The following is a 23,238-nucleotide window of genomic DNA, read 5'->3' as shown; positions in this document are numbered from 1 at the left end:
CACTGCACAACCCTTAAAATGAGGAGTTTTCAAGTCAAGGAAAAAGCTGTTGGAGTAAAAATGCATTGCAGACAATTGAAGGATGAAGCCGTTTCCCTCATTTCTAAGATAAACTCCTAATAACATACCTTCTGCTAGCAAAATAAACTCATCTGGCTGAAGAAAATCCTTAAAATTCCCAAGAGAGCTTTGGAAGCGCTTGGTTGAGTGCTCTTGGTGGGTTGGTAACACAGAGTTTGCATTAACTCCACCCTTACATTTCTGCTTTTTCTGAGCTGCTCAGTTTCTATTTTCATGAGGATTTTCCAAAATTTAAATGGAGACTTTATGGAGCCTTTGTCCTATGCAGTTTCAAACACCACCAGACTCCTTTGAACAGTCCCTTCTTGTTGAAAAGCATTTTTCTTTCTATCTATCTATCTATCTATCTATCTATCTATCTATCTATCTATCTATCTATCTATCTATCTATCTATCTATCTCTGTATGTTTAGAGAGCTCTATAAATTAGAAAGAAATAATATAAACAATTGTTTCTTTTAAGAACTTGTTCAGGGTTTGGGCTCCTACTGATGAGTATTGAGATGTATTTGAACTCCATTGTTTTCAAATGGAAGGATTTATTTTTATTTTAATTTTAATATTGCAGACTGTGACCATTGCAGTGCACAGAGTTGGTTGTCATGTCTGGAGGAATTACTGAACACCTCTGGGAGAAGACAGAAGGTTATTTGCACTTATTAATTTTATAAATTATGGATGGTTGTGAAAACACCTCCACAAAAATCTCCAAATGATCCAGTGGGGTTGGTCCAGAACCTTCTGTGGGCTGAGGCCTCTCACCCTTCCCACTCCCACCACAACTAAAGCCCGTAAATTCTGTCATTCTAATTCAGGTAGGAGTCAGGAATATAAACTTCCATGTTCCTGCTGTGTTTTACACCACTGTAGGTTTTTAATCTCTTCCCTTATCAGAGCACTCTCAAGGTGCTGCACCTCCAGACAAAAACTCCCAACTTTTCCTCTTCTTGTTCCCTAAATAATCAGATCCCTTGGCAGTGCTGATGTCCATCACTTCACCTCATCTGGATGGGAAATAAGCASGAAATTTCCACAAATATCATGTCCAGGTAGGAGAAAACAAAAARGATTTGTGCTGAAATCCCAAGCCCAGCTCGGTATGCAAGGCTGCATGTCATTTCTGCAGTGTTGCCATGACTATGGATGTGCAGGGGATAATTGTGGCACCAAGGACTGCTGGCATTTGCACACACATTTATCCAATTAGGRTGTGCAATCAGAGTCATTTCATGCACAAATTAGCTGCACAATTGTGCATGCCTCCTGCACATGTAATTGTGTGCCTAATTGGTCTGAAAGTCTTGTTCACAATGTGTGTCTTGATTTTTATTGTAATATGACATTAAAAAAAACCAGTTTCATTTGCAGAAATGCAGATTTTGTGTGATGTTAGCATTTAGAAATAACTCCCAGTTCTCTTTATAGATTTCACAAAATAAATATTTCTCTGCGTGGTACCTGTAGGCAATGTGAGCTCACAATCTGCAAATTAATGACAGTTGGAAATTTAACTTGCTTTGAATTTTTGATAATTTACCCTCAATAAGTCCTATAAATGTTCTATCTTTTGTGTAGAAATAGGGMCACAAAATTGCACTATTTTTGTTCATATAATGCTACATAAAAGAAAATACTATAATAGGAATATGTGCATGGAAACGTAGTGAAAATATTGCCATGGTTTTATATTGAAAGAAAATTTATTAAGCAATATATTTAGTTTATATAGGCATGAAAGCTCTAGGAAAAAAAAATCTGGAATCAGTGAAGGCATAATTTCATTTGGTGTAATAATTCAACATGTGCTTGAACCAAGGCTTTGTTAAAAGTGAGTTCATTTGGTTTATAATCATATTTACTGGAATCATGGGGTTTTATTTTTGATTATAACAAGGAAATCAAACTCTTAAGAAGGAAGCCTTATTTATCTGCTTTTTCCTCATTTTTTTCTGCTCTTCTTTTTCTTCCTCACAGTGGTGGGCTCAGCCCAGGCTGTGTCAGGGCATGAACAGGGACAGCTCCCACTGTCCCAGGCTGCTCCAAGCCCTGTCCAGCCTGGCCTGGAACATCTCCAGGGATGGGGAACACACCAAAACCTCCTCCTCACTGTGCTCTGAACCCACAAATGAATCCTAAAACACCGGGAATTCACTTGTCAGAGTCTCTTTGCTTCATTCACTTGTCAGAGTCTCTGCTTCCTCGGGAATGGTGACCAGATCTCGCTGTTCTGCATTCCCAAAGCCAAGATCTAAACCCAGCAGGATTTGGGTTCAGCTTTTGCCTTCTTCTGAACACATTTTGGTTACAAAGGWTTCTCACTCTGTACAGCCACTGCTTGCAGAATTCACATCAAGTTTAGTTGCTGACCTCCTGTTCTCATTCCCTTCCTTAAAAAAGCAGAAAGCAGGAATCCTCCTGTCATCCAGAGGTKGAGTTTTGCTTATTTGGAGCAGAAAATTGCGGTGAGAGCCGCCTCGATCACTGCTGATGGTGCTGCTTTAACTGAGCCATCTCCTTCCTCCAGCAAATCCCATTTCTCTGTGCTTGCTTTTTAAAGTACTTTGTGGAGTGCTTATCGCGGCAAAACCCAGCCTGCTGACAGACAGCTGAGAGCATTTCAATACCAGAATTTTACCAAATTCTGTTCTTTCTTAGCCATCAGTCAGCAGGAGAACGGGGAGGCGCAGAAACAAAGCGGGCGAGCGGAGCTGGGGACAGCGCTCATTTTCCGCGATATTTTCCACTCCAGCGTTATTTTTTTCAGGAAAGCACCAGCAGAGAGAGCTGTCCTCTCACTTTCCCACCAGCGACGATTCTGATGCCAGCCATGGAAATGAGGATTTTCACGTGATTTGATGGATTTGGGACGTTCCGTGTCTGAGCTGGGAATGTCCGGGATGCTCCGCGTTCCCTCCGGGACTGAGTCTGATCGGCTCCCCTCACTTAGAGGGTTTAGATACACCCAAAAGCAGAAATTCCGCTTTTGAAAATTCAAATAATCCCACCAAGACTGACTTTTAAGACGTACATTTTAGTGAAGCAGTGTAGGGGCGTCTTTTGGAGTTTGAGTGTCTTGAAAAATGCCAACTTTGTGATTGTTTTGAAATTTACTTTTAAATGTTTAGGCTAATTTTTCACCCTATGAWTTGTTTTATATCCAAATCCAGGTGACATGTGGAATCCCAGAATCCGAGAATGGTTTGGGTTCGAAGGGACCTTAAAGCCCACCCAGTGCCACCCCTGCCATGGACGGGGACACCTCCACTGTCCAACCTGGCCTTGGACACAAAGAAAAACAGACATCTTCTATTAATTTTGAGGTATGAAAGTGTGAAAACTGTTGGTATATGGATGCACTTTGGAGGTTTATAACAATGTAAAATTAGGGTTTTTTTTTTTTTAATTTTTATTCAAATTTTCCTTTTTGTTTTTCTTTTTCCATTTTTTTTTTTTTTTTTTATAACAATGTAAAATTAGGGTTTTTTTTTTTTAATTTTCAGTCACATTTTCCTTATGCGTTTCACTGTGCACATTATTCATGCTATATTGTTCAATTGAGGGTATTGATAAGTGCAAATACCTTGAAACCATCTTCCATCACGTTTAAAAAAAAATTAAAAATGTTTGAAGTATTTTGCAGCATGGAAAAACTAAGAAATAATACAACTTTTACTTCATTAGTAGTACATATTTATGGGTGCATTTGAAGAAAAGTGTCTGCTGCTGCCTGTGATTTTTTTGCATTGATTTTAGTAAATATCCACAGTCAAGCTAAGAGGGAATGGTTACTGCTTTAGAATGAGTATTGTGCAATTCTGACTCACAAATCAGCAGAGAAATGCCCCTGATGGTGGCTGCTGACAGGTGAACGATGGATATTAAATACCAGGACTAGATTTTCATGGAGTTTTCATGTGCAGCTGTTTAATTTAGKATTGCAGTTACTGTGTCAAGCCATGTAATTGCATTATACAGATACACGCTCAGACACAATTTTTATTTGCATCCAGAAAGAAAATGTCATTAGGGAAAATAATTTCAGATCACCCACTTTTGCATGTCTTGCTGGCACAGAAGTGGCATTTGGCTGGTATGGAAAATCTGCTAATGAGCAGAGCAGCATCAAAGTTGGAATTAAAAATCCGCCCCCTAGAATGAGTAGCAAGGCTTGACTGATGGAAACTGAGTGCTGGGGGTTGTCTGCTGTGCAGTCAGTGAATTTATTTTTCATTTTTGTGATGGTTCTATGGAATCTGAAAATTGGTTGGTTTCTTAGAGGWAAAGCTATCAGGAGCTGAGTTTTTGCTGTGTCTTCCCCCAGTCCTTGATAAATGGGATTTTGTGTGCCTTTCAGTGCACTTTGAGAAGATCAGGAGGTGAAATCATGAACGAGTWAGTTCATGAGAAAATGCTCATTGTCCAGGGGAGTTTCTTGATCTTGCATCTTGTTGTGGGGCAAAAAGCACTTGGGTTTGAGTGTAGCACCCTGGTGTGATCCTGAGGGATGCCAGAACCAAAAAATCAACATGAAATCAGCAGCCTCAGCCATTCAGCTCATGGCAAACTGTTCCTTATCCATTCCTGTGGCTGTGCCTGTGCAGTGAATTACTCCAGGTGGAATCATCCTCAGCTCTTCACTCCTACAAAAAAAATCATAACCTGACCAGGAGACACAGTTCAAAACAGTAAAGAAAATGTGATTTCCCAAATTCCCAAGATCAGCTGTGTGAGAACTCTGGAAGGCCAGGCTCTGGCAYTGGTTTGCTCCACATGTCTGTCAGACTGCAGTGTGGGGTTTRTGATGTCAGTAGGACGTGTCATTGAAGTGTTGATTTTTGGGGAGTAAACATTAGAAACTGAACAGGCTTGCTGCTTGCAAAGTATGTTTGAGTGACAGCTGTTCTGTTTTCCTAAATTTCAGCAGGCAAAGTATCTTGGAGTGTTCAGGAGCTAAATCTGTCAGCTTTCTGATACAAAGGAGATTTTGCGGGGTTGGAGCACTGACAGAAGTGGGGGTGGAAGCACAGTGACAGAACAAAAATCAGAAATAAATACAGCTTTACTTTGCACTTTAATTTACATTCTTGCTATATTTTAGAGCCCAAGGCAGGCACACTTCAGGCCACTGTGGGTGAAAAGTATTTCTGAAAGGCTGAGGGTGTTGGTGCCTTCCTCCAGACATCCAGAGATGGGCACAGGGCAGGACTGGGAATATGRGGCATCCTCAGGGGGACCCAGCCAGACCTGCCCTGCACTTGCCATGGCTTTATTTCACCTGCTAATAAATGATAATAATGCTGTCACCCTTCACCACTCCCAAACTCTCAGGATTTCATGTATAGTTAGAAATGAATAACGCTTTGGGTACCAAATCTTTGTTTTTGCAGCTGCTGCTGGAAGCTCTCTGCGTGCAGATCCTATTCAAATTCTCCTTCTCTTTTGATCTGGCTGTCAGCATTTGAAGTTGACTGATATTTATCAGGGTGCTCAGTCCTGCCCTGCTTTCCCCAGTGCATCCCCCGTGGCCTCTGCCTTAATGCTGAAGTGGCAGAGAAGCTGCCAAGCTCCATCCACACTGCTGAGATCAGACTGATGACTTGGGYTGCCTTCTCCACCTGAAGATTTTGCCATTTTGGATGAAGGTTCTCCTGTTCTTTTTTTTGTTTTGATTTTCTCTGCAAAAGGTAAGAAGTGTCACCCCCAAAAAACCTCTCAGTGGGGAAGCAGCTCCTGAGTTTGGCTGGAAAACTGGGYTTAATGCTTGGTGAGCATTCAATGATACATCCTGGAGGCCTTCARCGAGTCAGAGAATGAGTTTAATTCATAGTTTTGGGTGTATTTCTCCTGCTGTTGGGTTACTCACTTGAAAAGTGGCCATATTTTACTGTCAGTGCCTTTGGAAGAGAAATAGTGCTCGTTTCAGTATAAATGAGAGAGAAGTGTTACCACAAGACAAATTTGTGACGAGTGTTCTTCTGTTGGTACAGATGGCATCTGTGTATTTTTATCACTATAAATCACTCACAGTTGGAGTCATACTTAGTCCAATATCTTGCTTTATGTTTATTGACATAATCACAGTTTCAGAGACGATATTAATCACTCAGTTCTTTGGAAACATTTGGATTGGTAGATGAAAAAACATATTTATTTTGAGAAAGCAAATGGTACAATTAATTTTCGCATATTTGTACATTTGCAAATAATAAACAAGTATATTGCAAGGCAGTGGATTAGCACACTGAAATATTGATTTGTAAGCCTTGTTTTTCTCCTACAATACACTGTAGGCATAGGATAAATCAGGATTTCTGCAGTGCCAGGAAATGCACTGGGGGAGAGTTACCTACATTTAAATGCAAACTTATTTCTGTAGTTTCTCCCCAAAAGTCCCAGTGTGTTGGTGAAATTCCTCAAGAAGCCTGGAATTTGTTTGTGATGCTGTGCTGACCATGGCAGTGTGAGCTGGAGGGGAGAGTGGGAGGGTCACACAGAGGGCTTGGAACATTTTCCCTTTCTTTTTCCTATTTCTTTTTCCTATTTCTTTTTCCTATTTCTTTTTCCTATTTCTTTTTCCTATTTCTTTTTCCTATTTTTTTTCCCTTCATGAAATGTTCCCATCACCCCAGGAAGGAGCTGTGGGCTCTGCTCCCCTGCATCCTCGCAGAAGGGTGAAGAGGGAGCAGGCTCACTCCACGCTTTGCAAACCACAGGCTACAGCCTGAAGTGAAACAAAAGAGCAATTTCTTCATTTTCTCAATGAAAACCCTTGAATTTCCCCCCTGCTTTCTCCAGCAGGTGTGAGGTGATGCCAAGCTGGTTGTGTAACCCCCGTGACCTGATCAAGACAGACAACTCCTCATCACTCACTGGTTTTATCACAATTAATGCAGTTTTCCTCTTCTGAACCTCAGCAATCAGCCAGCTGAATTAACTTTGAAAGGATGGCATTCAAACYATGAAATACGTAAATTCAACTAAGATGTAGCCAGATAATTTTGCACCAGTAACATTCATTGAAAACTGTAAGAAAATGTGTGTTTCTACAGGCAGGCACACCCAACCTAACCAGTTTCAAATTTGTACACACTTGCATTAGCAAATTGAAGCTTGCTTTGCTCAACTGAAGCATGAGTCACAGAGATATCAAAGAAAATAACATCCAAAATTCCACCTGAAGAGTAACACATAATTAAAAAATGGGTTGACTCAAAGGAGCAGCCRTCTTCATAAGCAGAATTATCTTCAATGACCTTCTCTCTATCTAAATGTGCCTTCACACAAAGGGCTCCACTGGCTGTCCCTGTCCCTGGGAGCCCTCCAAGAACACCAGCAGGATTATTCCAAGAACCAGGAGAGCTTTGGCACTGAGCTGCTGGTGTGCAGGAGCGTGGGAGGTGGGATTTGTGTTTGTTTCTTGTTTTTGTGGCACATTTATTAGCTGTAGTTTAGTGTTAATGGCTCTGGGTAGAGCAGAACATGACATTTGTATTTCTGGTGTGGAATCTGATCAAAGAAAATTCTCCCTCTTCAGTGGATCTGTGAAATTCAGTTGCCACTGTAAAGGAGAAGGGAAAAATCCTTCGCTTACATTTTTCTGAGGGGAGTAATYCCATTAACTCCAGGGCACAATCACGAAAAATTATCATTTTGCACCATTTTACAGGGGGCAGGCCAAGAAAAGGGATGGCAAGTGATTCCTCACAATGCAGGAATAATATTGCAGCTGCAGACCCCAAAGAAGATTCTCTGATTTTACACACAGTGTAAAAATCACAACATCCCCTTGGATCTGAGAACACTCAGAGCACAGCTGGGAGCAGATCGTGCCCCAGGAGGCTGCAGTGGGCAGAAAGGAATATTGCAGAAAATAATTTGCCTAATCTGTGTTACAAATCCATATTCACACATCCATACATTTGTGTTGAGGTATTTCCACATCACAGCAAAGGGGACATCAAAAGTGCCCCAGCTGAAGGCWCTGGGATGAGCTGGAGCCTCTGGCATGAGAAGGGATTGWTTACTGCAGGACMTGGAATTCTGCACTTGGTGATGTGGTACAGGCACGAGAGAGTGATGGCTTACCTTGGGTAACCYAAAATTCATCACAGAGCTCAGGAGAAAAAAGCCTGATCCCATATAAACACATTTTCCTATCAACAATAATCTTCCCCATCCCACAGCCCCTGGCACGCTCAGGTACTGGGGTTTGGTGTAGCAATGGCTTTTAATCTTTTACTTATTGAGGTCCTATTAATGTTTAGAATAAACCCAAATGTATTAAATGCGCAACATTAGCCATGTTAGAAATTCCTGCCATGAGGAGATAATTGGGTGTGTTTGTAAGTAACATTCTTTAGTGAAAAGACATTGACACATATGGTATTTCCTATATGGATTCAAATGGCATTCATATTACATATAGGACAGACTTCATTCAGGCATCTGTAAAAACTTTAACTTTTTTTTAAAAATGAGGTCTACAGTGGAGTTATTTTCCTGACTAAAGCATTGTGTAGCTTTGTGTACCTGCAGAGAGCTGGGAAGGAGGAGCTGGAGCTGGAAGAGCTYGGAATTGAGGTATTGATTTGCAATTCTTTGGGAATTCCCTGTGGGAGATGAAATGTCAGACATGTCTGTTATGTCCTTACAGTCACAGTGACCTCAAGAAGGAACTTTTCCTTTACTTCCTCCTTTCACTGGGTCAGAGGTACCAGCYTGTGTTAAMTTCYTATATAATCTTTAATCATGCCATGRTGCAACAGAAAACTCCAAACTCGATGGGAGCTCCATATCAAAATACTGAGTAATTATTTCTTGCAGCTGATCAGAAGGACAGAGCAAGACTAAACCAACAAAATAATATTTAATTTGGATGTAAAAAACTGCTGCTGGAGTTGCAAATTGGGAATTGTCAGATTTGAGAGAGCAGAAGTTGGTTCCCCACACCTGCAGGAATGCCCTTGGTGAGCTGATAAGGCAGATTGTGCAATTTTCCTACCAAATTCTGTAAGATTGCTGCTGCAAGAATTCTGCCATCTGCAMCTCATTTCAGAGAGACCAGCTGTGCTGGTGCTCCTTTGGCCACATCCATTTCAGAACTGCAATTTCATCTTTTAGGCTTGGATTCCATTCAAAATAAAATTTGTAAAGAAAGAAGATGTAAAATGTCAAACTGCAGCASCAGCCCCTGCCCTGCCTGTCCCTCTGCACTTTGGATGATTTACATGTCATATTCTGCCTCATTAATGGGAACGAATATCCAAAAATACCATCAGAACCCCTTTATCTGCCTTGTGGTGATGCACAGGTGAGACAATGGCATTGGAGAGAAAGATGAGATAGTACTGAAGTGAGATTTTATAAATCTGTCTCAGGCATCACATGTGAAAGAGGTGTTTAATAGATGGGAGTAAAAGTATTTATAAAYATTATGATGATTTAAAAATTCTGCTTGATAACTTGCTGCCTTGAATCAGAATGAATGAAAATTACTAGCACGTATTTACAGGGGTTTTTTTAGAAAAAACTTGTTTTGATGTTTAATGTCAGAAAAATAGAAAATATTGGGTATGAAAAGGTATTGAGGTCTGTATGTGAAGTACATMAAAATAATTCTAATAAWTAAACSTTTCAGCTCTACTCTTCTGTTTAAMTAAAATGTTATTTCTATAAAGATTTTTCTTCCTACAGTTACTGAGACTGCCCTAATTATTTATCTTGACACAGTATTTAGATGAAAATTCATAATAATCTGTTGTTTGCTCGGATTATAACCAGATTTTTCCATTTTTATTTGTGTACACAGCTCAGCTGCGTGAAGCTCTGTTGGCAGGTGAGGACCATGATAGTTCCTACATCTTCTTTGTGGTTTTTGACAACATTTTCAAATGCAAATACCCAACATTAACTAATCTTGGCCTAATTTTCATCCTGGTGCCTCGACATTCCTGCTACTTTGGGGAGAATTCAGCAGATTTGAACATCCTTTAACTGGCTTGGAATGTTACAGATTGTCCAGCTTTTCTCCTGAAGCTCAAAAATGCAACCTCAATGTTCTTTTAGCTTCTGTGGCATGAGCTGCTGAAGAGAGGGGATTTATCAGATGGAATAGTTAATCCAGGGCCCGGCTCTGGCGTTTGATAACGCAGAGGCAGAGCTCAGGTCGCAGCTTGCCCGTAATTATAGATCACATAAACACATTACAGCAGGAGTTTCTATAGGCACCGTTCCAGGAACAATCTGGGCTTGTTCTAAATAACAAATATAGCACCAGTGCAGAGTGTGGGAAAYGGCACATCCCATCCAGTGAAAACTCCTGCTGCTGGAGCTGCCTGCTTTGTGTATGAGAATATGAGAAAAAAATGAGTTAATTGGGGAGTGAGAGGAAGCAGTTGGGAGTAATTGTTTTGCCAAATTAGCAGTCTTGAAGATAAGACCAAGTTCACAAGAAAATTCCTTAGTGTCACTATTTGGCAAGAATATGTGAGCTAAAAGGAGGTTAATTGGCTGTTCTGCAAAATAATGGAAAAAAACTCTTTTTTTATTTGTGGAGGCACCTGCTCCCTGCCAGGCAGAGCTCGTGTCAGGATATCCAGGGGAGGGATGGAATGTTTGCAGAACATCAGGAGCATTTTTGGGTGATTGCATGGACCAGGCTGAAAAATATTTGCAGCTCCTCATGACTGCATTCCTTCCCTTTATCCTCAGAGTGAATTTTCTCCCTACCAGGGTGGCTCCTGGAATTCAGGCATGAGCTGACAATGAATCTGTGCATTCAAAACTGATGATTCCTTCTGCTTGGAAGGATGAAAAAAATTGTGCTTCTCCATTCCTGTTTTCATCCCAATGAAATGTGCTTGGAACATAACAGGAACCTTCCTTTTCCTCGTAATAGCCCRGGAAGGTTTTCCCACCCAGCACCAAGGATTTCACTGGTGGGTTTTGGTGYTTGTTGGAAGTGGCTCAGTGGAAAACAAACAGGCAAAACCTCACAACAAAAGAGATTTGTGTGGAATAACCAAAAGAGATTTGTGTGGATTTGTGTAAGAATTGCCCAGGCTGTGAGAACTGGGAATGTGCAAGGAAAAGATAAAAARCCTGCAGTGGGTACTGCTGAGATCCATTGATTCATCCTTTCTTGTTCAGCCTGAATAGTTCAAAACATGTTCAAAGTCATTAATTTGGTTTTTTGGTGAGGTTTTTTGGTGTTTTTTTTGGTGATTTTTAAAAAATTTTTTTTGCTGGGTTTTGAGTTTTTTTGGTGATTTTGTTTGGTTGGTTTGGTTTGTTTCTTTTTTTAGCCGGACTTTTGTTTGAGGGTTTTTTTTTAACATTTCTATCTTATTTTCATTGTTTTCATGTTTTCTACAAAGGCCTGGAGGACAGGGTTTTAAACACCCATTTATTGAGGGACAGTTCCTGTGCTACAGAAGAAAGGAACGGATGTATCTAATCCAGTTTTTTGTGTGGGAGAGGAAAGTAGCATAAAATCAGAGAATAAAAGTCAAGATTTTTATTTAGGGTCTGCAGCTGAAATGTTGTTCATACTTTTGTGACAAATCATTTGCCATCCTTTACTTGGCCTGCCCCCTGTAATACGGTGCAAAATGACAATTTTTCATGAATGTGTCCTAACTAAAAAGAAAAGAAACATTTCACATATTTATAGGGATAAATAGATCCAATACAATGGCAGAGGAAAGCTGTTGTTTCATTTGGTGAGTGAGAACCCTGGGATTCTTTGCAAAAATTCTCATTAAAGAAAAACATTTGTCAGGATACATTCCAAGAAAATATTTTGGCCACTACTTACACTCTGGGATGACTTGTCTGTAACAACTTTTAGAAACACTGGTCATGGGATCTCAGCTCGTTCTCATAATAATTTTGATGATGATGCTTATCATTCTTATTACTATTATTATTATTTTTATACAGCTGATTAAATGTCATAACACTTGGCAATTAATGTCCTATTTAATTACAATAGGAGGACWCTGTGAGGAGCAGTGATGACTGGCCCTTATTTCACCGCCTTTGAAGTTTAACTCCACCCTACAAAGCACCTTATTCCTGAATTATACCTGTAATTCTCTCTCCAAAATGCTTGCACAAGACTGAGGTTTGTTGCCATCGACTCAAAACAACACCAAGGTAACAAACCAGAATTTTCTGACTCTGAGCCACTATAAAGTTGCCTCGTCACTTATGTTTCCCCCTGCACTGGGCTGAGATGGTTCTGAAATGCATCTTTGTCCTGGAAAGAAAGTTGCACAGCATGGCCCATTCTGTTATTGTAGTGTTAACAGGCTATAAATATTTTAATAAACTAAATTACACACAAATATTTTATTAAAATTAGCCATCACTTAGATGAAACATTATTTTATTTARTGAATGTTCTATATTTTCCTCTATAAATACCTTCCTGATAATTTCTGTCAGCTCAATCATTTTCCCTTTGCATTGTGTTTTGTTCAGCTGTTGGCTCAATGAGTTGTGATGAAAGGACTCCAAATTCAAGATTTCTTTTCAAATGTTGTTCATTTTTTAAGAATCCCAGAGCTAGGCAACTTCTATAAATTATAATACAGAATTTACCTTAGCGAGAGAAGTAAAGTATAGAAAATTGTAATGAATAATTTGTAAAGTTTAGGAAAAAAGTTTAAGATTCTCAATGTATTTTATTGCTTGTCTATGAATACTACACAGAGTAAAATCTGTCATCACTGCAGTGATGCTGTGGGTTTGAGTTACAGTGTGAGATTATTGCTCACACAGCTTTTGAGGAAACCTGCTCTGTGTCCTGCAACAAAATTCTTCTGAAATAATTAAAAAAACAATTATGACACCCTGAGGGTGGTCAGTTTGCAGAGGAGCTGTGGCTGCCCCTGGATCCCTGGCAGTGTCCAAGGCCAGGACAGGATTTGGACACCCTGGAACAGGGGGAGGTGTCCCTGCCATGGCAGGGGTTGGCTTTAGGATGGGTTTTAGGATCCCTTCCAACCCAAACCTTTCTGGGTTTTTTGAAGGTTTTGGATCCTGAATCTGCCCATTTTGAAGAGAGCAGCCTGGAGTCAATCCCTCTTTGACTGTGGCTCCTGCTGGGCTCTGGTGGCAGAGGTTGAACATCCCCAGGAAGGTCTGTCCTGCAGGAAGGAAGGGAACACCAGGGGAGCAGGATCACCCATCCCTGCAGTCAGCTCTCAGACTCCCTGGGGGCAGTTTGTAACTCCTTGGGCAAACCCAAACACCTTCCAGGCTCAGTGCAGAGATCTGGGCATTCTTTGGAGCAGTTTTGCAAGCCCTGACTGACTCCAGCTGYGTGTGTTTGGTTTGCCCAGAGAGCAAGAGCCTGCCAAGAGAGCTGATTTCTCCTTCTCTCAGGTATTTCTAGAGAGTCTCTTTTGCTTTGAGTTCTTTCAGTAGAAATGTTTTTGACATTATTAAATTTACTATTTTGCAATCTTTAACCAGTGAGAGGAAATAGCATTTTCCCCTCTGTTCACCACATGCAGCTCTAGAAATAATGGTTTATAAAGGCAGCAAGGGAAATTTAAGATAATGCTGAGGAAAATACTCTGATGACCACAATTAAGCCATGGAGCAGATTTTTGATTTTCTGTAGAGGTTCTGCTGCTGCTGGAAAGGGACTGACAAAGCTGAAGATGCATTTAGGTTCAGCTGATCCCTCAAGGTTCTTCCACCTTCCATTGTCAATGAATCAGGAACAGAAATGAAGTGTGCCTGGTGCYTTTCCAGCCTCAGAGATTCCTTTCCTTTCCTTGTCAATGCAGGAGTGATGACCCTGCTGTGCTTTTCCCCTCCTGGTTTATTGATTTACTGCAGTTCAGTTTGTGTGGCTCAGAAAAGCTGGTTTTACAATTGTAAACGACAGAGGTTGTCATGGGGCTTTGTAGTTCCTTCTCTTTCACTTTTTTCCAAGACTGGCAAAGAATCTTTACAATAAAAGTGGAATTATAACAGTCATTCTCCCAGGCTTGAGCTGCCACATCCATAAAAATATCCCAACAGAAATGTTAAAGGACAGAGATGCCAGGATTCTGCAGGGAAAAAAAAAACCCAAATTGTTGTCCCTAACACTGCATTTTCCTTTGAAATACCCATCACAGTCAAATTCAGAGTTTGTGATTTCAAYTCAGAAATTCTAACCTGTGAGGCTATGATGGTTTTTCCAAGTGGAAAGGTGTTTAATTCCCCAGGCTGGGGGAATGGTGGTTGGGCTGGTTTGACAGAGAGCTCTCTGGTGTTGGAATCCTAGAATGAAATTCTYCGCACGTGTTCGTGCATTCTGTGAAATCAGAGGTCTTTGTACTGTGTTTACTGAACAGCTTTTATGAGATATAAATACCAGCACATTCTGGTGGGTTTCTAACAAACAGAATGGTCTGCTCAGCCCCAATATGGTCCTGTGTTAGAGCAGATTGGATGGTACCCTTCGATGATGGGAAATGCATTTCAATTCCATCCAATGGCATGTATGGCTCATAAATTTAGCGAGGCTGTGGGTGTAGAGAGGCTGATTGTGTAGCATTATTCATTACGTGCCTTATATCAAGTTTTGGCTCCTATTCTGTTCAATGATTGCACATTAGCATTCTTCTTGATCCTTGGTGCGTGATGCTTCCTGCAGAACTGGTTCCAACCAGTCCTCCTGCCTGAAGAATATTCTTTCTCCTGCTCCTGTCATTAGAAAAACTTATTATTGATCGTTGATGATTTTCCAGAACTCTTCCCAGTTCCTAAAGCTCCAGGCTGGATACTCAGAGAGCAGCCATGTCTGGAGCAGTGCTGATAGGGGGATGGATGAGGAACTGATGGGTCATTTAGGAAAGGCTCCTGATGTCCCTTTCTACTCTGGCCACGGGTGGAAGGTCCTTCTGTGTCTTTCTGACTGGTCAGTTGGGTTGCCAGTTGACTTACAATTAAAATAATGAGGCAATTATGGAGTTCTGGGAGTGAGAGTCTGAATTGCACTGAGCACAGAATTAGCAGTTTGTGGATCAGTATCTTGTGAGGAGCACAATTCTCTCTTTTCACTCTCACTTCTGGAGCCACATGCCTTTTTCTATTGCACTCAGTTTATTTTAGCCCCGTGCTCTGTGGTGTAAAATGCTTTCATCCTATTCTGTGGATAATATTCCTTTGAGACAGAGAAACTGGGCTGCAGGGAATGTGGAGCATTTCTTCTGATACAGTTATATGTGGTTGTTGTTGTTATTATTATTATTGTTGGTATTAGCATTGGTATCATTATTGTTATTATTGTTATTATTGTTATTATTGTTATTATTGTTATTATTGTTATTAGGCAAGAATTTTACCAGTAGCTTTAAGAGCTGATAAGTGAACAAGGCCAGATATGGCACGGACCACCCCCAAGGGCAAATCTAGTGCCTGAAACATGCCACCTCTTATTTATCCTTCTGGTTTTAATTGAGAAAAAAAAATCCAATATTCTTATCTTAACAAAATACATCTTGTTTTTCAGATGGTGTGGAAGTGTTGGAAGTGTGGAAGAGCAACACCTGCCTTGCAAAGGAAGTAAAATCATCTCAAGCTGATTATCTTCAGCAGTGTCTCAAGTAAGGACTRTTCTCACTTCCAAATATTCCCAAATTTCTCCTGTTGCCTCTAGGATTTTATGCAAACAGGTCAGTGTTAAACCAGCCTCCTTTAGTTCAGGTTTTTAAGCCTCTCTTAATTGGTCCTAAAGCCTGAACCTGTTGATGTTTGAAGATCYTACTCATTCCCTGGCCCAGCAGCAGCACAGAGCAGGGAGGTGAGGTGCTGGTGAATATTCTGGGATATTTGGGTCAAATATCAGGGATATTTGAGGTGACCCCCAGGTCAGACACTGCTGCCAATTCCAGCTGCCTTCAGGATGCTCTGGGRACACCTCATCAGCTCCTTCAGGCTGCTCCAACAGCAGGATGGACAGAACAAGGGKCTGACACCACTCCTTTCTCAAGAGAAGCAGCTGAACTCCTGGATGGTAAATTATTTTTTTATCTCAAGATAAATAGGGATGGAAAATGTGACTTTCTGAACACCAAAATATGCTTTAGGCAACACAGAACTGATGTTTCCCCAGCAAACTGCAGAAGGTGCTGATGCCTGAGCAGTTTGCAGGAAAGGTTTGTGTTATTCCATTGCTCCAGGACAAAAGAAAGTGAATGTTAAAGCAGAATCTTTGGAAYTGAACTAATGCAGCAATAGCCCATCAGGCAGAGAGAGGATTGTTTAATGCCCCTGTGGTGGTGAGCTGCCTTTTTAGTGTTTATACACCTGGCAAATCAGGCAAGTGAAGACTTTTCTTGACAAATATAATCATACATGAATAAAAATTGTTGTAAAAGAACAATTATGTGTGAACCAGACAGCAGAAATGGGAGCAGGAAAGMTGAACTATTACCCATGTGTGAATGAGGTAAGGCAGAAAACAATCTGGTGGCATCTTGGTRAAATGGAAAAATGTTTAAGGAAAAAGTAAATAATCTGATATAACCATGAAAGCACCAGCTCCTGCAGGTTGAAATAACACAGGAATGTTGGTGTTGGGCACGTGTGGACTCACATTCCCAGGTAAATCATCAGCAGGGAACAACAGGGAACCTCTTCCCAGAGCAGCCAATACCCAGGGATGGCTGGAAACCACTCAGTTGTTAATMTTTGTAAATGAGGAAAGAGAAGGYAATTAGTGAAAGYCAAGACTCTTTAATCTCTCACTGCTCCCTGGACTTTGTTCTTGCTCKGGAGCTTTCCACAGACTGTGTGAGWGTAAAGCCCTACCTGGGAGGAAGGTGCAAAGTGTAACCTTGTTCATGATAAAGGAGGAGCTCTCTATATCCATAGGGTGCTTTAAAACATCATTTACAACCCAACTGGATGTGGCTGKCTGAGCCAGCAGGGAATTTAGAGAGGTGGAGAAAAGAGTAATCAGATGGAGAGGTTAAACTGGAAAGTGCTTTGGATCAGTGGCAATAATCCCCAAAATGGGGAGCTGTGAGTTACCCCCCCTAAGTACCAACAAGATTCCTGAAATGTTAATAAGGGTGAGACACTGAAGGAAAAAAACTTGCAGGATGAATGTTTTTTGTGCTTCCTAAAACTGGGTGCATCTTACTGGCCTGGGTTTGCCAGCAGCATTGTACAGGGTCAGCTTTACTGGGSTACAATTAATTCTTATTTCTGGTTTGGGGGCAAAACATCTGCTGTGCTGGCAGAGTGAAGTATCAAAAAACAGATAGTGGAGCTATGACAAAATAAAAATTCCTGCCTCAAAAAAACCCAGCATCTGTGGGTTTAAACTTGYCATGGTTCTAATTGTGAAATCAAAATTAAAATCAAAACACATATTTGACTGGAATGTTTTGATTTTGACACTTTTCCAACTTGAAACGTAAATAAAGAGTAGTTATAAAATTAAGTGTAACAGCACACGCTGTCCCTATCAGCACAAGGATCTCACTTTTGGAAGAATAAGTTAGAACTTGTCAGGTGGCTTGTGGGCTTAAAAAAAAAAATCCAAACCACCAAAAATCATAAAACACAATCAGGAAACCAAATATTCATCGCTTTACATAAGGCTCCTATTTGAATTCTTTCTTGTGCTAAAAGGTTTTTTGAGATAAGGAAAACTTTTATGCTCAAATAGGTGATAAAAGCCATAAAGTCTCCTGGTAAATGGAAGTTCTCATAAACAAAACACCAAGTCCTGTTTAAAAGAACTGTTTCATGTTTACTCTGCCAAGTTGCTGATGGTGCATAAAGTTGTTCTCTTAATAATGAGCTGSTTAGAGGAACGCCCAGCATCCAAAAATGTTTTACCTCCTCGGAGATCTGCATTTTAATCAGCTGATGAAACAGATGTGGGAGGATTGTCAGGAACTCTGGTTCTGAAATCCCAGAGAAGCAACTATAGATCTTWWWRRWTTTTAGTAGGAAAAAAAGAATTATYGAGTTGGTTTCTTGATTTCCACCTGCTCAGTRCGAGGCAAGTCAGAAATGTAAGCTTTCTCAAAAATGGTAAGGGCTCAAAAGGAATATTTTTTTTCCAGAATTAAACTCTGCACAGTGTTTTACTTCAGCAAAACCAAAATCCTGCTAAATGCATCYACAACCTGGGAACTTTACCATGTTGCATCAAAGCAGCATAAACTCTGCATTCAGCAAATTGAAATTTCAGGTGTAAATTGGAGTGATATRTCAAAACTTAGACCACTCCAACAGAGAGGAACTATGGAAAAAAGACCAACCCAAATTTAATGACAGAAAGGTTTATCTTATAATATGTTATATATTTAGCCAAATAATGCAGTGGAGAAGAGAATCTCAACAGGCCCAAACATGGGACGAGGTATTTCAGTCAGGCCTTGCAGCTCCTACAGCAGTAGTAGTAGTGAATAAAAAAAAAGTAAAAAGTGATTAAAAACCTAGTAATTACTAGTGATCTACTAGTATGAAGCAGGTTTAAATATCCCTGTTCCAGTTTCTGTGCCCAGGTTCCTCAGATATTCAGATATTTTGTTCTAGTTTGTGTATGCCTGTGATACACTTTGACCAWAGAACTGTTGACTGCACTTGTTATTTTAAATTCCAATCATCCTTCATCCCCAGCCACAGAAATTTCATAGCAGTTGAATAATGGAAATGATGATGCATCAGAAATTAAGTATATCTTAAGGCATCCTTTCATCTTGATAAATTTTGGGGTAGAAAAACAGTCTCCAAAATCTACAGCAGATTTTATTTACAGATGCCAAGAACTTACTCCTTCACTTTTAACAGTTTTATATTCTAAACACTTTTCTGCTTTATTTGCTTAATGATTTCAGATTTTCTTTAAAACCAGCTGCTTCTGTAACACATTTATAGTGTAGCAGCAAAGATAAACTCCAAACCTCTGTGTTGTTCTCCCCAAAAACTCCCAGGTGCCAACCCTTATTTTTGTGTGTCACAAGCACAGCTCCTTTATCTCCTTTAATGAGGATTKTTCCTCGGGCAGTCTGTCCAGGAGAGGGAAATGCAAATTCTTGCTTTGGAATCAGACTGGTTTCCTGCTCTTTGGTCATAATGAAGGGAAGATSTTTCCAAGGTGTTTAACTCCCAGATCAGCTGCTCCACATGTCTGCAGGCCCTCTCCTTCATCACTTCCCTTCCAGCATCCCTGAATTATGAATTAGACCTGGCAGCATAACACAGACATCACTGCTGGGGCTCTCAGGGCTTTTGCAGCGTCATGAAGAAASTTTGGCATCATCTTTTTATTTTGTRCTAAGCCTCACCACTGGGTAAAATGTTCCATTTATCATGCAATGTTATGTTTTTAAGCTTTTGGGGCTTTTTTTTTTGCATTTTTTTCTGGGTAAAATGTTCTATTTATCATGAAATTTTATGTTTTTAAGCTTTTGGGGTTTTTTTGCAGTCGGTATTTAGTGAATGATAACTGGCAGTCTTTCATTCAGCTGAGGCATTCACTCCTTAGCATGCTGAATAATGGGCAGGAGAAAAGTTGTTCAGTGAGGGGTTTTGTGGTTTTTCTGATTGATCCTGCATAGTATTAATTATCTGAAACCAAGTAAATTGACTGTTAAATAACCTGAATATTTCAAACAGGAAAATGGTCAGAACAAAGGAGTGACTGCTGCTTYAGGGTAAGTGCAGCACTGTAATATTTCATTCTGTACCATGAAATACATTCTCTTGAGTAGCTGAAAATACTGAGAACTATCACAAACCCAGTGTTCTTATAAAACAGTCATTTTATCCYGTTTTGGCACTCCATGTATTGCTGTTATACCATAATACAAAGATTCTTTTTCCTCTCTGGTGGCACAGTGAAAGTAGAAGTGTATTTGCATGTTCCTTGACAATTTTAGATTATAAATCATCCAAGCTATTAATCAATAAGTGCAATTTTAAAACCGAGATTTTTTAAAATATCTTCCAAGGATTTCCATTTCTTTTTGAAGTGTATAAATATAACTGATATCACAATTTATTATAAGGAACACACTAATGGGATAAGAAAGTTTTCCTTGACTCTTTATGGTCTGATCATGAGCCAATGCCAGCCAGGTCAATGCCAGAATTTAAACTATACTTTTCTGTTCAGCGCTTTCTGCTCACTGAATTTTCTTACCATAGAATGTGTAAAGAGGATTATAATTCTGAAATCACAWAAGAAGCATTTCAGATCAAATCCTGCTGCTTATACATTGCGAGGCACTTTGTTAAAAAAAAAAAAAAATGATACAGCAGATAAAAAGCTCTTTGTGGGTGAGCACTCAGGAATGCTTGTATGGAGAATAATGGGCTCTGAGCAGCCCCAGTGCAGGACTGTCCAGTCAGGGAGTGCTGTCCTGAAACAATTCAAGCTATTTCACCTCTGCTTTTCATTCCTCTCTTGTGGGAAGCAGAGCGTGCTGTCATTGCAGAGCCACGAGCCACAAGGGCAGAGGAGCAGCAGTACCAAACCCAACCTTTCATCCTTTCCAAACTCAGTTTTCTGCAGCCCAGAGCTGCCGTGGAGRGGTGGCAGATGGGGCTCCAGGTGCTGCAGAGCCAACGCTCCAACACTTCATAGGTTTTCCCWGGCCAGACCTTTGCTCAGGGCTCATCTGTTGTTTTTTCCTCCCCACTCACCTCCTGTTGCTCCTCTAAATCCCCTCTGCCCCAGTGTGGATTCCAGAGAGCAGAATCTGCTGGTGCAAAGCAAAGCCACAAAGCCTGACCTGCATAAAGCARGCTGTGACCATCCTGAATAATTTTTCACACTTCTGAACAGAGCTCAGTTTTCAAAAGCCAGGGATGTACTTGTGATTTGAACAGCAAGTTCGAGACATCTGCTCTCTCCTCTGAAAGCRCCTCGCATCATCTTTATGGCAATTCCTGGTGCTCAGCTTTAGCTGGTGAAGAGCAGAGCCCTGTGCCAGCCTTTGGGAGGAGGAGAGGGACATTTGCTGTGATTGCTGTTCCCCTGTGAGCACAGCCCCAGGCAGCCCAGGGCTCGACAGGAACAAATGAGGGCACTGGGTTATCCCTGCTCTCAGGCACCTTTCACAAACCTCAGGTACAGGATGGCGCTGCCTTCAAAGGGAGAGCCACACAAACAAAGCCTCTGCTCACCAGCTGCTTCTGACTTCACGTCCAGCTCTAAGCCTTCCTTCAGCTGAAAGCAGATTTTTATCTCTGCCTCATCAAGGTGCTTATAGGGTGCTGCATCCTCCCTGCCTCAGTCCTTCAGAGAGCCTCCCAACACCATCAATAATGTGAGTGAGAATGTTGTTTCTTGTCGTGGTCTTCCCAAGGGAGTATTTTTCTCTTCTGTTTTATACCAAAGCAGTTTTATTCCTCGTAGCCCCAGCAGTCACAGCAGGAATTGCAGAGCAGGTAACACCCTGCACACAGCRCAGCACCATCCCGGGGTTTGGATAGCTATGGAACTTTGGTCACATTAAAATTCCAAAGCTTTGTTTGAGGCTCTTTTCATTACCCGGTACGGATCACCACGCAGCATTACTTGCTGTTGTTATTTATGACTCCAATAATCCTCGCCACATCTACAAAGCTTTCCGGAAGTTATTCCCTATTTCCATTACAATGGGATGACTTGGGGCCTGCTTTCTGCTGACCCTTGTAGAAATTTCTTTATTAAGCAGGGCAGCGTGCTGCATGCAGGTAACATTCCTGAGCTGGCAAACCAACAGGGTTTCCWCATTTTATATTACAGCACCTTTTTACCCCCGAGGAGTATTGCTGCAGTTTCTGTAGATTCCTGCTGAAGCATAAAACAGTTTCTCATGGTCTGTGTAAAATAGAAGCTGTTGTAATCATATTTCACTGCTTTCCAAGAAATGGCCTTTTTTWAATTGTTTGTGAGAAGCCATTAACAGCTTTTCCAAGGTGGTGAAGCAAGAATGAGGTTTTAAGACAAGATTTTCTTTGCATATAATTCCTTTGTAACCAGTGGGATATAATTTACCTAAAATGCTTTTTATAAGCACTGCTATGTAAAGCAGGGTGTCTGTTTGGGTTTAACACCTGGAGTAAAAGTGAAACTTTTATATGTGATAAATAGGTTTCCAGATGCCAACAGTGCTTTAAAATACGRGGTTGTTGTAGGCACTYGCCCTARAATCTGTACGTTCCTAATGCCTGCWGAGCAGATTTGATGCACACTTTTTAACTTCAGAGACAGAGCCTTCAGTGAGTGGCCAGTGTGGAACAGTGCAGAAGGCATTGCTCCATCACCTCAGAGGTGTTTTGCTCTAACATGCTACTATGAAAATTATTTTTTATTCTGTGTGACTTTACTATGTGGTGGATTTATAGCACAGAAAGCATGTACGGGAAATACACTGGCAAAATTAAGAATTTCAGGTTTATTATTAAGAAGAATATTCATTACACAAGATTTTACAATTATGTTGTTGCTACACGATCTTGCAGAACAAAGTTATGTTCTCAGTTRGGGCTTGCCTGATGCTGCCAGAGGAATCCAAACCAAAATATGCTGGATTGAGAAACCAAGTTCCCATTCTTCTCTACAGAGTGAGATTTTGAATAAGCGACAAACTCCATCCTTTTTGGGTAAGAGCCATGTGTTATTCTAATCATRGTGATGAGGGCTGGGAATGACAGGACAAGGGGGAATGGCTTCCCAYTGACAGAGGGCAGGATTRGGTGGGATATTGGGAAGAAATTGTTCCCTTTGAGGGTGGGGAGGTCCTGGCGCAGGGTCCCCAGAGCTGCTATGGCTGTTCCATCCCTGGAAGTGTCCAAGGCCAGGTTGGACAGGGCTTGGAGCAACCTGGAACAGTGGGAAGTGGACAGGGATGGGATGGGATGGGTTTTAAGGTCCTTTCCAAACGTCCTGGGAATCTCAGAGCAGTTGTGCAGTGCCCTGCAGTGCAGGGATGGATGCACAGAACGGGCTCCTTCCCCTGCACCTGTTGCTCCCGGCAGAGCCTCCAGCGAGGGCACAAAGGCGACCGCGGCTCCTGCCCGTGCGAAAGTCTCTGCGGTGAAGTTCATAACCCGTGAAAAGAATATTTAAGCCATTTGAGTMGCAGATACCTGTGGATTTACACTCCCCCTACACACGTTGTTAAGAAAACAATAACAAAGGGT

General features: G+C 41.0%; 1 long non-coding RNA gene across 2 annotated transcripts; it reads left to right on the top strand.

Annotated features, from left to right (window-relative positions):
• The first annotated feature begins 9,237 nt into the window (after nucleotides 1-9,237).
• On the top strand, nucleotides 9,238-22,930 carry LOC130579411 (uncharacterized). Of its 2 annotated transcripts, none has more exons than XR_008965988.1 (5): nucleotides 9,238-9,391; nucleotides 9,890-9,916; nucleotides 12,074-12,237; nucleotides 15,596-15,689; nucleotides 22,558-22,930. It is a non-coding gene; the product is annotated as an uncharacterized LOC130579411 (long non-coding RNA). The 2 variants fall into 2 exon arrangements; XR_008965989.1 differs by lacking the exon at nucleotides 22,558-22,930 and adding an exon at nucleotides 19,723-19,760.
• The last annotated feature ends 308 nt before the right edge of the window (nucleotides 22,931-23,238 follow it).

Source organism: Malurus melanocephalus, unplaced genomic scaffold (genome assembly GCF_030028575.1).
Source record: "Malurus melanocephalus ecotype Western Australia unplaced genomic scaffold, MMel_1.1 scaffold_272, whole genome shotgun sequence".
In the NCBI taxonomy this organism is placed as follows: Eukaryota; Metazoa; Chordata; class Aves; order Passeriformes; family Maluridae; genus Malurus; species Malurus melanocephalus.
The sequence above is the reverse complement of the archived record's forward strand: the minus strand, read 5'-3'. Positions and strand labels throughout refer to the sequence as shown.